The sequence below is a fragment of the Centropristis striata genome, chromosome 5, assembly GCF_030273125.1.
Source record: "Centropristis striata isolate RG_2023a ecotype Rhode Island chromosome 5, C.striata_1.0, whole genome shotgun sequence".
Classification (NCBI taxonomy): Eukaryota; Metazoa; Chordata; class Actinopteri; order Perciformes; family Serranidae; genus Centropristis; species Centropristis striata.
The window spans coordinates 30,190,020-30,202,918 of NC_081521.1; the positions used below are offsets into that span (position 1 = coordinate 30,190,020).

A 12,899-nucleotide genomic window follows, 5' to 3' on the forward strand; every position below is an offset into this window, starting at 1 on the left:
GGATGCGTGTGTATAGGGAAATGTGTGCCTGCCTGCATGCATGCGTGAGCGAGTGATCCTGATGTCAGCCTGGCGGATGTATTCCTTCATCTCAATGCTCTCTATGTAATTACTATGGCGGGGGGAAGTGGGGAGGCTTTGGCTCCTGCGTCACCAGCTACCAATCGTAGCATAATCCAGCCCTGCTTGTTCTGTTCAGATTATCAACATCTATTCCCTAATCGTATTCGCTAAACGCTGTGATGACATTCCATCTGGGTCCTGCAAACAAGGCGGGTGGTGCAATGACAAGACAGGACAGACCGGTCAAACCACCACTACTACTACAACTGCTGCTGCTGTTAGGCCTCAGAGCGATTCTCTTATCCTGTCTCAACAAATCCATGTGGTGTGGGAAAACACCATAAAACATTCCAACAGTTTACAAGTTCGATGAAGTAACCTAACACTCATTCTGTGCCACGACAGGTGGCCTGGTTCCTGGTTCGTAACAAACGCTGCTTTTAGTCGAATGTCATGTTGTTTCTCTTCTCCTTCAACAAACATGAATAGAGGAAATGGCTGCTTGGATGTGTTTGCAGTGCAACCCCCGCACAGGTTTCAGACTGCATCCACACATCCCATTTACTTCCCCATTCAGTTGATCATTACAAAGAGCTGAGATGAAGTAACAGTGCCATAAAGCTCCCGGCGTTGCTGCTCTTTTTGTATCGTAAGCACACACTGAAAATCAAACTGCGAACCACTCAGAGCCGGGAAGCTCCTCCGTGTTTGGAGGGCTGAAGGTAAACACACGCCCCTGATGGCAGGACTTTGCTGAGTCCTGGATAAAGTGTGTGTGTACCGATCCCCCCCCTCCCCATCCAACCTCCCCCTGTGTGCTCCTGTCACGGACAGACACAGGGATGGGGAGGTGGTGAAGTCAATATTTACTGCTCCACACACATACACACACTGCACGTTGCCATGGAGGCGATTCCAAGCATTCCACAAACCAACAAACTGCACAGATGTAGGATAGTTGCACACAGACTTTCTGGGCCAGAACACTGCATGCCTATCTGATGAAGAAAAAGGCAAGATTAAGTGGCGGCTCCGTCTCTCGAAATTATGTGGGATGGTCGGTCACTTCCTGGACAGAAAGAGTGGTGGGGGGTTAAACAGAGACAGAAAGTGACACAGGAGGTGAGATCACCTGAAGAAATTCTTTCCATTGTGATATTTCCGGGGAGATTCCCATAAAAGCATCATGTTTACCCATTTCCCCAACCTCTCAGGAGCCTGCAGTGCTTTGGCTGCTATAATAGGATCAGAGGCTGTGAGCCCTTATCCCTTTCACTGTGTGCCTGTGTGTGTGTGTGTGTGCATTTCTCACCACTGTTATTTGTGCTAAAAAAGCGACCTACAGTGTGTTCGGATCACCTTTTGTTTGCCAAACGCCACAGCCGCAACGCGACCTTTAAAATCATATGACATCTCTGGGCTGGTAGAGCCGAGCAGCTGGCCGCTCTATCTTAAACCCCATGCTTACAGAGGAATTTTTTTGTCCACTTCCAAACAACAAACACTGCTGGCACCAACTGTAGGTTCATGGATTTTCTGTTATCCCCTGTTCCTAATCTGAGTATGACATACACCAAATTATTTTGGGATTGAGGCTCAGTAAGAAAATATCTGGGCCATTTTAGATGAGGTGATGTCTTGGCTTTTGCAATGAAGGGAGAAACCCACTGAAACATGCCTGTTAAATGAATAGTTCAGCAATGAGGGAAACGGTAATGTATCAGGTTTGGGGGGGTTACTTTTAAAATGTAACCCACTACAGATTACTGAATACATGCCCTTAAAGGTAATTATTTCTCACATCAAGTAACATATTCTAAATATGTTGAATTACTTTTACTTTTTTTGGTCTGGTTGTTATATTTTCATGCCAAATACACATTCCTCACAGTTAGGCTTGTCACAATAACTGTTTTTGTTTGATTATATTTTTTCCCCAGAAATGATTGCGATGATGACGATATAATCATAGTTTTAAGACCAATTTACACTTCTGATATAATAATAATATAATAGGATTATAATGCAAGTTCGCCCTTTCAAAGAGCAACAAACTTTTAATTCTTCAGAATATTCACACATGAATGTAAAAAAAAAAAAAAATACCCCCTACAAATAAAACAACAGAGCAGAAATGACAGTAAAATCTCATAAGGTCTCATAATAGTCTGTAAAACCTGCTGTTTGTCAAACATCATGTTGGCTAAAATGTTGGTGACATTTATTAACTAAACAAATGCATGTTAACACAATTGGCAACTTCAAGGTCAGCCAAAATCATCCTGGCCATGTCCATATATCATACGATAAGTCAATATTGTGATTATCATGACAGGCCTCCTGACAGAGTCCCGGCTGTGCAACTCTTCTGCTTCTGTCGTGTGGCAGGTGAACTTTTATGAATTTGAGAGCAAATGAAATAACAAACTAGAATGGCACCCATGCCGCTAGGTTTGGATCCACTCTAAAATTTGATGGGTTATTTTTTTGGCTACACCCTAACACGTTTTATGGATATCAGGAAAGCAGTTTTTCAGTAATCCTGTTGAAGAAAAGACAAACTGACCCAGAAACATAACCTTCTTGGTGGTAATAAAGTAATCCCTTCAAGTAATCCAATTTTAAAGACAAAAACTGTCTTCAGGATACCACCAATTTAAACTGTAGTGGAATCCAATCCAGCCATTTTTATTCTCTTATACAAGGCCGGGTTGTGGGTGCAGCAGGCTAAGCAAGTTATTTAAGACGTGCCTCTCCTCAGCAAAATTTTCAAGCTCTTCCTAGGGGAACCCAAGGCATTTCCAGACAGGAACAAGACATATAATCCCTCCAGCGTGTCATGAGTATATGTATTTAAAATATGTAATCCCAGTGTATCTTGTATTCCGTTACTCCCGAACCCTAACCCGAGGTTAGATGTGAAGATCAAAACCACGTTGATGTCTGTATGCTGAATATGAAGCCAGAGCCAGTTAGCTTAGCATAGCATAAAGACTGGAAACAAGGGGAAACCTTCCACCACTTCTTAACATATTATATATAAATTGTTTAGTGTGAAAACAAAAATATGTGGTTATACGGATAGTTTTATGAAGTACTATCTTAACTAGGTAAATAAATGTTCAAAACAGTGAGTTTTAGAGTTGGTGATAGGCCAATTTTGCTAGCTGTTTGCCACCTTTTCCAGTCTTTATGCTAAACTAAGCTAATGTAGCCAAGCACATTGAGTCTGTGCCTGTCGTATGAAATGTGCTATATAAATAAACTTGACTTATATTGAATGGACAGATATGACAGTGGTATTGATATACTTCTTTAACCGTCAACAATGGGGAGCATAATCAAATGCTTCTTTAGCAGAACAGAATAAGACCTTTCACCCCAATTATGATTCATCTGCAGTCATTTCCTTCTTCTTTCTATCTTCTCTCTTCTCCTTCAGCTCGTCTGGAACCGGCTCCAACCCACTTCATCCCACATTATGTCAGATCCCACAGGGCAACACTTGAGCCCGACACTTCCCATTTCCACATGCAGCACTGTGATTAAACATGGAGAAGAGGCCACGTCACAGTGGGACACATTGAGACATGTGATTCAACATTTTCCCCGCACCTCTCTGTGATGACCGGACAAGTCCAGTCACATGACTCCTGTATCATATTTACCAAGCCTTACAGGTCAGAGTCAGACTTTTGTTGCACCTGGTAGTGTGCAAGCTTACACACAATGTGGTTGTTTGTGTCCTCATCCTGCAATTATTTTACACATTTCTCAGTCTTGCTTTAAAATCTTCACCTCGGAGATTCTTTAAACCCTCGTCACCATATTACCTTCGAATGTGCCCTGGAAAAAACACACTGATAATCTTGCAGAAAAAGTAGTCCCAAGACTTAACTGAGACCTTGGAGTAACCTTCCCTAGACTGGGTGTGACAGGCATGGCTCAGACGAGACAGACGGAGGACATTACTGTAATTTCCTCCGCTTAGCTCATCAGGTTTGTTGCAAAACAGCAAATAAATTCCAGCCCATTAACCAATAGTTGCCGCTGCACAATTAAAAATTTTACATGTTTAAAAACCGTCTGAAAGCATAATGTCAAATGGGACCTTAACAAACCTCATGTCAAAAACACATGCCCTGTTTTATAGCTCAAGGTCGCTCAGCTGTTCCCTTATCACTTGTGATGAATACAGACACGCATCCAGCAGCAGCAGCAGGCATCCCTCCTCCCGAAACACTATGAGATCTAAGGCATCTGTGGCATGCACAGTACCGTGACTGCCGTGCAGGGACCCGCGGGTGTTCACTGTATTGTGTTGATAGAGCGAGAAGCTGCGTATTGTTCCTCTGTGGCACATTAAATACCAAGAATAGACAGAATACTTTACTACTGTATTGGTGAAATCTGCTCCCCCATGTCTGACAAACATCCAGATTGTGCTGCTTCACTCAGACATCAGCTTTATATCCTTTTCCTCTCCCTGCACCCCTGCTCTGCTCTCATCTAAATATGGTCATTAAGTGAACTGAGACTGATGAGCTGCGGTCATGTGTTCAAACAAGAAGCAGCGAAGAGAGAGAGAGGGAGTGAGATGAAGGAGAAGAAAAAGATAATCCTCAAGAGCTTTGGCTTCCCCCCCTCCCAGTCTTACTCCCTTACATTCAGTCCACCCCCCCTCTCTCGTGCACTCTTTTCCCCATAATTTCTCCAATCCTTTCAGGAGATTTCCAAAAGGAAATAGGTGGAAATAAAGGACTTCAATTCCTCTCATGTGTCAGCCATAAGTCACACGAGAAGTCCTTTTAAAAAAAATAAAAAATAGTGAACTGGTATTCAACTCAAAGAGGTTGGGAAACATTCAGAAGCAAGGCAAGATATTCAGGTCGTAATGCAACATGCAACAAAATGCACCCTCTGCAATTTCATAAGGGCCTGTGTTTTAATGCTTTAGATATGTCGCCTATAGTGAGCTCAAGCTCTGTGGTAGCAAACCCTTAAACTCACCCCCTCTCATCACATTTCAAAGAGGCAGCATTTGATCTGCTCACGTCCGCAGAGACTCCCAAATGCCTCATGCTTCAGTAACCCAGGGCTTTCACCGTTTAACTTCTCATCTGCACAGCCAGGCAGTGAGAGAAATCCCTGCAGCCCTGAAATCTAAGGCCCAACCCAGGGGGAATATATATAAAAGAGCATTTCTGCTAATCAAATATAAAAAAAGATATACAGTATATATAAAGCGGCATTACAATGTAAACATGTTCAAATATGAGAGTGAGCCAGGTGTGCAAGTGTTTGTGTGTGTGCATGTGTGCGTGTGCGTGTGTGTGTGTGTGTGTGTGTGTGTGTGTGCGTGCATTGTGACATTCCCAGGTTTGTTGCAGCAGTGCGACTGAGCCCAGTCATGGTTGTGGAATGCGGAGTGGAGGGAAAAAGGCGAGTCGCAACTCCTCTCCTGCTCTCGCAGCCCAAAGCAGGAATGTACGGGAGAGCAGGTAGAGACACCGTCAGATGCCCGGGCTGCCCCTGAGCCACACACACACACACACCAACACACCAACACACACACATTCCCTTCACCGTCTGTCAGGGAAAAAGCAGCAACCAGCAGCCACGTTGTAAGAACAAGAATGCGAATCAAGGTCGCAACACACAATGTGGTTGTTCATCCTGCCATGAAAAAGCTCTGGAGCAGATTGTGCTTATTGTCAACATTTAATTAAATACTGAAGGTGTCATACGCTGTTGCTGATCATCAGCTGAGTCTGTTATTGTTATTTAAAAATATATATTCTTGAACAATGACACACTTCACAGACAAAACAAAATATATTCAAGCGTGGAAAAATAGAGCTTGAACAAAACATTTTAAGAGCCGGGGAACAGCACAACCTCTGTGCAGATGCAGGCGTATAAATAAAGCATGCTGTATCAACATTTCTATAGCTGCTTTGGCTGGATTCAAACTGAAAACAAGACACAAAGATCCCAGCCCTGCTTCCTTGGAGATATACAAATAAGAGCAGCAGAAAAACACCCACCAGGGTTCACCATTAAAATTTTAAAATGTGCCCATGTCACGCTTCATCATCAGAACATAACTGCTCCCAGCCATGACATTTCCATAACAGATTGGAGGGTGAGACCCCCCAACACTGGAGTGATTTCCTCCATCTCTTTTTAAACCACCCCTTTGTTCAGAAGCCTCTGATTTCAATATTCAAATGCAGCTCAGCAGGGCGGTGGAGCGGTGAACGAGGCGCTGACTGCGAGGCAATCAGTGGAGAGCAGAGAGTCGCAGCGTTTGTAGGATGCAGAAGGGTGGGTTCACTAAACTAAACCCTGCTGAGAAGTAGGAAGGCGACTCTGCTCCGTGTCTGATCCAGACTCACATCAGAGGTGGGAGCAGAGGTCAGAGCCCAGAGGAAACACATCCTGTACCTGCCACCTTTAATAGAGCTCAGGTCCAACATGATAAGGTGCAGCAAGGTGGTGATGATGGCGTAATTAAACAGTTTTTCGTTTGGGTTTACGTGTCAAGGACGCAAATGTTGGTGCTGATTAACAGCTCAAAACTAAAGTAGGTGTCAAACCACATATTTTTAAACACCAACGAGAGCAGAATTTTTGCTCCAAAACGGGTTATGAGCTGTGAAGCTAAAAAGTGAGTAATCATCACAGTGCAAAGTTATCACTGTTTACTCATTGGTATTTTTTAGCAACCTCCCACAGATTTATTATTTTTACTTTCATTCATTTAATCAATATTCAACCTGCTAAATCCTACTGAGATCCACAATCCAAGTGGAGAACTGGCCAATTGTTATAATAGTTATTCTGTGATATCAGGGAGTAAAAATATTACTTATTGCACCTTTAATATTGATGCAAGAACATGAATCTCAACTCAAATACACCAAGCATGTAATGATTGGTTTCATTATGGGTTATTATAGTTTAGTATGCGTTATTATTTTTATTTTTATCGTTCAACGAGTCAATGAAACCAAATAAATGTTTCAGCTCAAGTTATTTATGTATTGATATGACCATAACAAGTGCAGCAATAACTGAATTCAGGCACTGATTCTGCTTTTTATGAGTAATGTGACTCGGTGACAGGATCTAAAATCATGTTATGTACCCACCAGAGGTGATGATTGTTTTCGTTATGGGTTATTCTATCAATTATCTACGTATCCACCAGAGTTATTATAGTTTAGTATGTTTTTTCAATGAAATGAAATGAAACCAAATAATTATGTCATTCAAATCAAGTGACCATGACAAGTGCAGTAATCATTTAATTTAAGCACAGATTCTGCTTTTTAATGAGTCATGAGGTTCAGTAAGAGGATCTGAAATCATGTTATGTACCCACCAGAGTTATTATAGTTCTGTATTTTTCATAAGTTTATAATTTCATGTTGTCTTTATTGTGATTTTTTTTATTCAGTTAAGTCTCAGTGTCTAGAGTGGATTTGCTCATTTCAGTTTAGTTGTCATTGCTTAAAATGTTTAGTTTTAGTTTTGGTTTTATTAGTTTCAGTATTAGTTTGTGTTTTTATTTTGATTTTAATGAGAGGTTGTTGTTAGTGGCAACAAGTTTAAGAATAGACATAACAATAAAAACACATTACTTGGTGAAGGAAACTGACTGAGTCATGTAAGCATCCCAGTCTCAATAAACATAATGCACCAATGCCTCCTCATGTTTGTTATGTTGACAAAATGACAGAGACTTAAAGACATTTCCTGTGGATTTATTTGACTTAGTTTTGTAATAAAAGAATATTGTTTTTATTACCGGGAACTGAAATGTTTTATGACACACGCACTTTAGTGAAGTAGTAACCTTGGTACCCACAGCCCTTAATGTATATTTTGATTTGGAAATTCCTCAAAAATGTGTTCCTCTTATGCAGTTCAGTTTGGATTATAAAACCGTGGCAGAGGTCCATCATTTCTGCAAGTACATGATCTGCATAAAGAACTCCCATGTGAACATATACTGCAGTGATTCTCAGAGGATGGAGCGCCTCATGTTATAAGAGGAGGGGGGTGGCGGCATGTGCTCTTCCCAGCATCTCATCATCCTGACCAGGCTCGCACAGCTGCGCCGACACAAAGCCACACACAGAGGAATCTTTCTAAATGCCAAAGACGCTTTTCCTGTCACAAGAAACGTGCACGGAGCGACGGGAATGAGGGTGTGAGAGTGATCGCTTTTCCACAGAGGCAACAGTGGGTGGATTGAGCGGAGATGCGTGGCCTGTGTCACCCTGGACCGTTCCCAGAGCAGAGGGACAGGAAGTGGCAGAGGGATCCTGGGAGGACACAAGCCCTCTTCTGTTTGTCTGCATCAAACCACTATCAGATACTTCATTCAAATGGCCAGCGAGCGAAGGCCGCTCTCACAGAGAGCTCGGAGTTCTGCATCCTTATCATTCAACTGCCTTTACTGGCTGCAATGCACCGGCTTTGTGTCTGAACAGTGTACACATCTACTTCTCAATTCAGCCAGTAATACTACACACAGTGATGGAACAAGTAAGATCTGCTACTGATGTAAAAGTAGCAGTACCACATTGCAAAAACAGTGGTATTAGCATCAAAATATACTTCAGTATTAAATGTAAAAGAGCTTATTATGCACAATGGTCCAATCTCAGAATCATATGTATTATGTAAAGCACTCGGAAAAGTTGTAAAAGTGGAGGTAGTTTTAAACTCTTTACAAAAAGCTGCTAGTGTATTCATTAAAACATATGATTATTTGTTAGTTGATGTATATTTTGTATTTGTCATCAAATCTGTAAAGTAATTAGTTATATAAGTAATCACATTTACCTTAAAATAAACATTGAAATCAAAATAAATTAAATTTATTAAAAGGAAAGCAGCAATTCCTCACATTTGAGAGGCTCATAATGAAATGTTTTCCCACGAAAAAATGATGAAAAATATGTTTTGCATGGTAAAATCTTTATTTCTACAGTAACTTAAGCTTTCAAATAACTGTAGTGAAGTAAAAGTACAATATTTCTTTCTCAGATTAAGTTAGACTATAATAGCATATAAGTACCTAAATAAACTGTACTTACAACCCAGATTCCAAAGGACTTAAAACAAATAAAACAGAATGTTATCATTTGCTTATCCTCTTTGACTTACATTCGATTATAACAAATATATATAATGCTCAAAGTTACCAAGCATTGAATATGTTGGTTATATTTTGAGTTATTGCTAAAAATATATATACTTAAGTACAGTAATTGAGTAAATGTACTCGGTAACATTCCACCACTGTCAACACAGCGTGGGCTGAAAAGTGAAACCTTTAGGTTAATGACCGACAAACTGTAAAGAAAACAACAATGACTGAGACAAAAGTAGGCCACTGACATAACAGAGAGACACATGGAGCCTGGGAGAGATGTGAGACAGAGAGAAAGAGTGAGAGAACAGGTGGCACCGGCATTCCCATGCTCAACTGTACGCCCTTGAAAGTGGCCGGGCACTAATTAGCACCAAATCTGGGCCAGAGCGACAGAAGTTTAGTATCTGCCACATGAAAAATTCAAAGGCTTTTGTCAGCACGAAGCCATCACAAATCTCACATGCCCCCCTTTTGGTGTGTACAATCTCCTTCTCTTTCTCTCCCGCCGGAGTTTATCGCATATCTCATTGGCAAACCGAAGAGGGGTTGATGCTGGCATTAGACAAGTGTTTTGTTTGTTAAGCACTCCGCAGCCAAAGGGGAATAATGTGTTATTTCAACAAAGAAGAGGCACACTACTACGACTGCTATCAGAGCCTCGACTCATGTACAGTCCTGCAATTTATGCTCCTCTGGTCAATAAGCTACTTCCTCTTTATAGTATCACAAACAGTTACAATATGTCCTCAGTGTTCAATGCCAATTAATCCTCATCTGACCTAAAGGAAAGTGGGCCACTCACTAGATCAAATGATGAACTCAGCAAACCGCCAGCGAGAGTGGAGTCTGTTTAATACAACTGCTCAGTTCACTCCAGTGCAGCAGCAAACACACACACATCACTATCAAAATGCTTGGCTGGGATGCTTGAGAAACAGTCTCCCTATAGACCACCTCTAAATGGTTCCCCCTTCCATCTTTCTGAATAGGTGCACAAAGGCAATTCTGAAAGTGGAAGCGACTTGTCTTAAAGCCGCCGCTCCTCCGGGGCGACGGAAACAAGCAGCTCATTGATGCCAGGCCTCAGTGTATCACCCTGACAGACAGACCACTCCAGTATACGGAGGGGAACAAAGGGGCCAGTCCACAGCCATGTTGCCAATTAGCAGGAATTTCGGCCTCAAGAGCCACTTTCCACCAATCGCATTGCAGCTGACATAAACGTCTACGGCTTTCACTTGGAGAGCATTCATGGGATTCCAAGGAGCATTAGGTCCCCTCTGTGGAGCCTGAAATCTGGCAGTTACAAAGTACAATGGACGATCTCGTACCACTTTGAGAAACACTTCTCCCTCGCTGCCCGGTGCAGAATGCATGCTAATAGTCTGGTGAAAACTGGCAACATCTTGTCTTGGCATTACAGTAGGTGGAAGTATCTATCAACTGTGTCGCCCTTTGTGAAAGATGTGTGAATTTTGCAGAATGTGTGACAAAAACAAGCTAAAGGGGGCACTGTGCATGCCATGGGGTGTTTACACCACACGCAACAGGGCTTCATCCCCCAGCATCAGTCTGCATGTCATTGGCTCCAAACACAATTTAAGGATATTGCATCCATGGGATATAATATGTTTTTGCCTGCCTGCTGCCAAACATCCTAATTCCTTCAGGAAAATGAAAAAAAAGCACAAATACAAGCAAAATCGGTGGAGGATTAGTCTAATGCACTTCTGATAATCAAATGTAATAGCTATTTTACTTTCATAAAAAAAAAAAAAAGATGCCTCTCCTAAATATGTCTCTGGTGAAATGTTTCAGATTTTAGAAAGGATTACAGAGACAGTATAAACAAGCTGGAAACCACTGTGGGTTAATACACAATATTTAGGTTTTAGGCAGATCAAAAAGCTGCGACAACACACTGCAATAGTGGCACAGCAAGTTCAAGTAGTGTGTGTGTGTGTGTGTGTGTGTAGAGAGCACAAGAGTTGCACAAAGTGTTACATCTTAACTGTCATGAAAGCAACTGTGTCATAAAGTGACCAGCGTCTGAAATTAAATCTGGTCTAGACGCTAAGCCGGGTTTAATTTTCTAGATAGATGACAACACACTAAGTTAGCAGATCTGTGCGGTGATCCTGGATCAGCAGTCAGGACTGATGTGTACACTACATACAGGCCAATGTCAGATGACACAGACAATATGGAGGGATATGGACTGTATCTATATGTTAAAGGACATAAAATACACGTACATTGAGGTCTACAGAATGCAAAGCTTTTTGTATTAGTAGAGTCAATATCAGGGCCTTTGAGTCATGTTGAGTGGGAGAGACTAATCCAAAGTATATGACAGCCATGTCTTTAAAGTGTGTGGGATCCTGAGGAAAGAAAATCTGTGGCATTCTCAGTGAACAGCCCTGCTTAAAATATATACAGATTAATTTGCTCTGATCTTCTCTTCCCTCACACATAAAACAGCACAAGTACAGCAGGTAGCCCATAAAAACTCTCACTGCAGAGCGGCTACAGCTGCCAGCTTTCAGATTGTCTTGTGAAGGCTTCCACCCAGGGAGCCATTTCTCTTAAAAGTGAGGATATGCAAAGTGAAAAGTGCTGCGTGATTAGGAAGCTCTCTATATGTTCCCAAAAGTGCTGCAGAACAGGGGCTGTATGGTACAGTATGTGGCCTGAATCAAAGGCTGCAGCTTGTATCTTGCTCTGATGAGTCACTGTAACTCTCAGACTGCTATACCTGCTCCTATAACAAACTGATTATTATGAGCAAAGTTATTTATGAAAACACACACAGAGAAAGGTGTTCGTGACAATTCAGTTCAGAGGGGTGCAATTTGAGTCTAAAAAGGAGGGTGAAGTGAGTTTTGTGTCCATCTCAAAACAACACAGTAATCTGCAGCACTGTTGAGATCAACCCCCCTCATTCATTTTTAATTCACCCCTGTCTGCGCTGTCTGTCATTACTCAAGTCACCCGCACTGAAAAAACAAGTTTAGGTCCACTCACCCTGACTCGCAGGACAGCAGAGATTTGGCGTCGTCGCTCTTGTGCCGATCAGAGAGGCGGATTTCGCATCAAACCATTAATGAACTGATTAGAGGAACCAAAGAAAAAAGCTCACAGATCCTTAAAATCGGGGCTTGGAGCAGCAGCAGCAACAACAGCAGCAGAGACAGTCGGTGCCAACACGAGCGACAGGGAGGCGATGAGGAATCCCATTCAACTGGAGGGGCGGCCCGGTGAGGTCATGACGCGGAATGACTCCGAAAACATCGTTCATTCACATATAAAATCTACTAATTTAAAGTAGAAATGCCCGAATGCCCGATTGTACCGATCACATATGTGTGGGAAGCTCTTCCTGACAGCCAGCCTCTGTGCAAGAACACCAAATCATGACCAAAACACTGGGAGGTGATATTAGAGGCAGGGAGGGGCGGAGCCTCCGGCGGACTGTCAGCCCTCTGATTGGTCGGATTGCTTCATGCACAATCGAGTCCTGATTTAGGTGAATGGCGTAAGTCCCCGCTCACCTGAGGGTGCAGGTTCAAAGTGTGGAGTTGTTTATACTGTGGTCTGCGATTTTATTGATACATAAACTTTCAAACAGCTTCATATCATCAGCTACATAATGATTTCAACCTTAAAG

At 42.1% G+C, this 12,899-nt stretch overlaps 1 protein-coding gene across 4 annotated transcripts in view; it reads right to left on the minus strand.

The window, feature by feature from the left end:
- Positions 1-12,626, minus strand: part of src (v-src avian sarcoma (Schmidt-Ruppin A-2) viral oncogene homolog) — a 32,894-nt gene extending 20,268 nt beyond the window's left edge. For all 4 annotated transcript variants that reach the window (XM_059332828.1, XM_059332826.1, XM_059332827.1 and 1 more), the window contains exon 1: positions 12,257-12,626. The gene's annotated coding sequence lies outside the window, so the exon portion shown is untranslated. The remainder of the gene's footprint in view (positions 1-12,256) is intronic.
- Between the last annotated feature and the right edge of the window lie 273 nt (positions 12,627-12,899).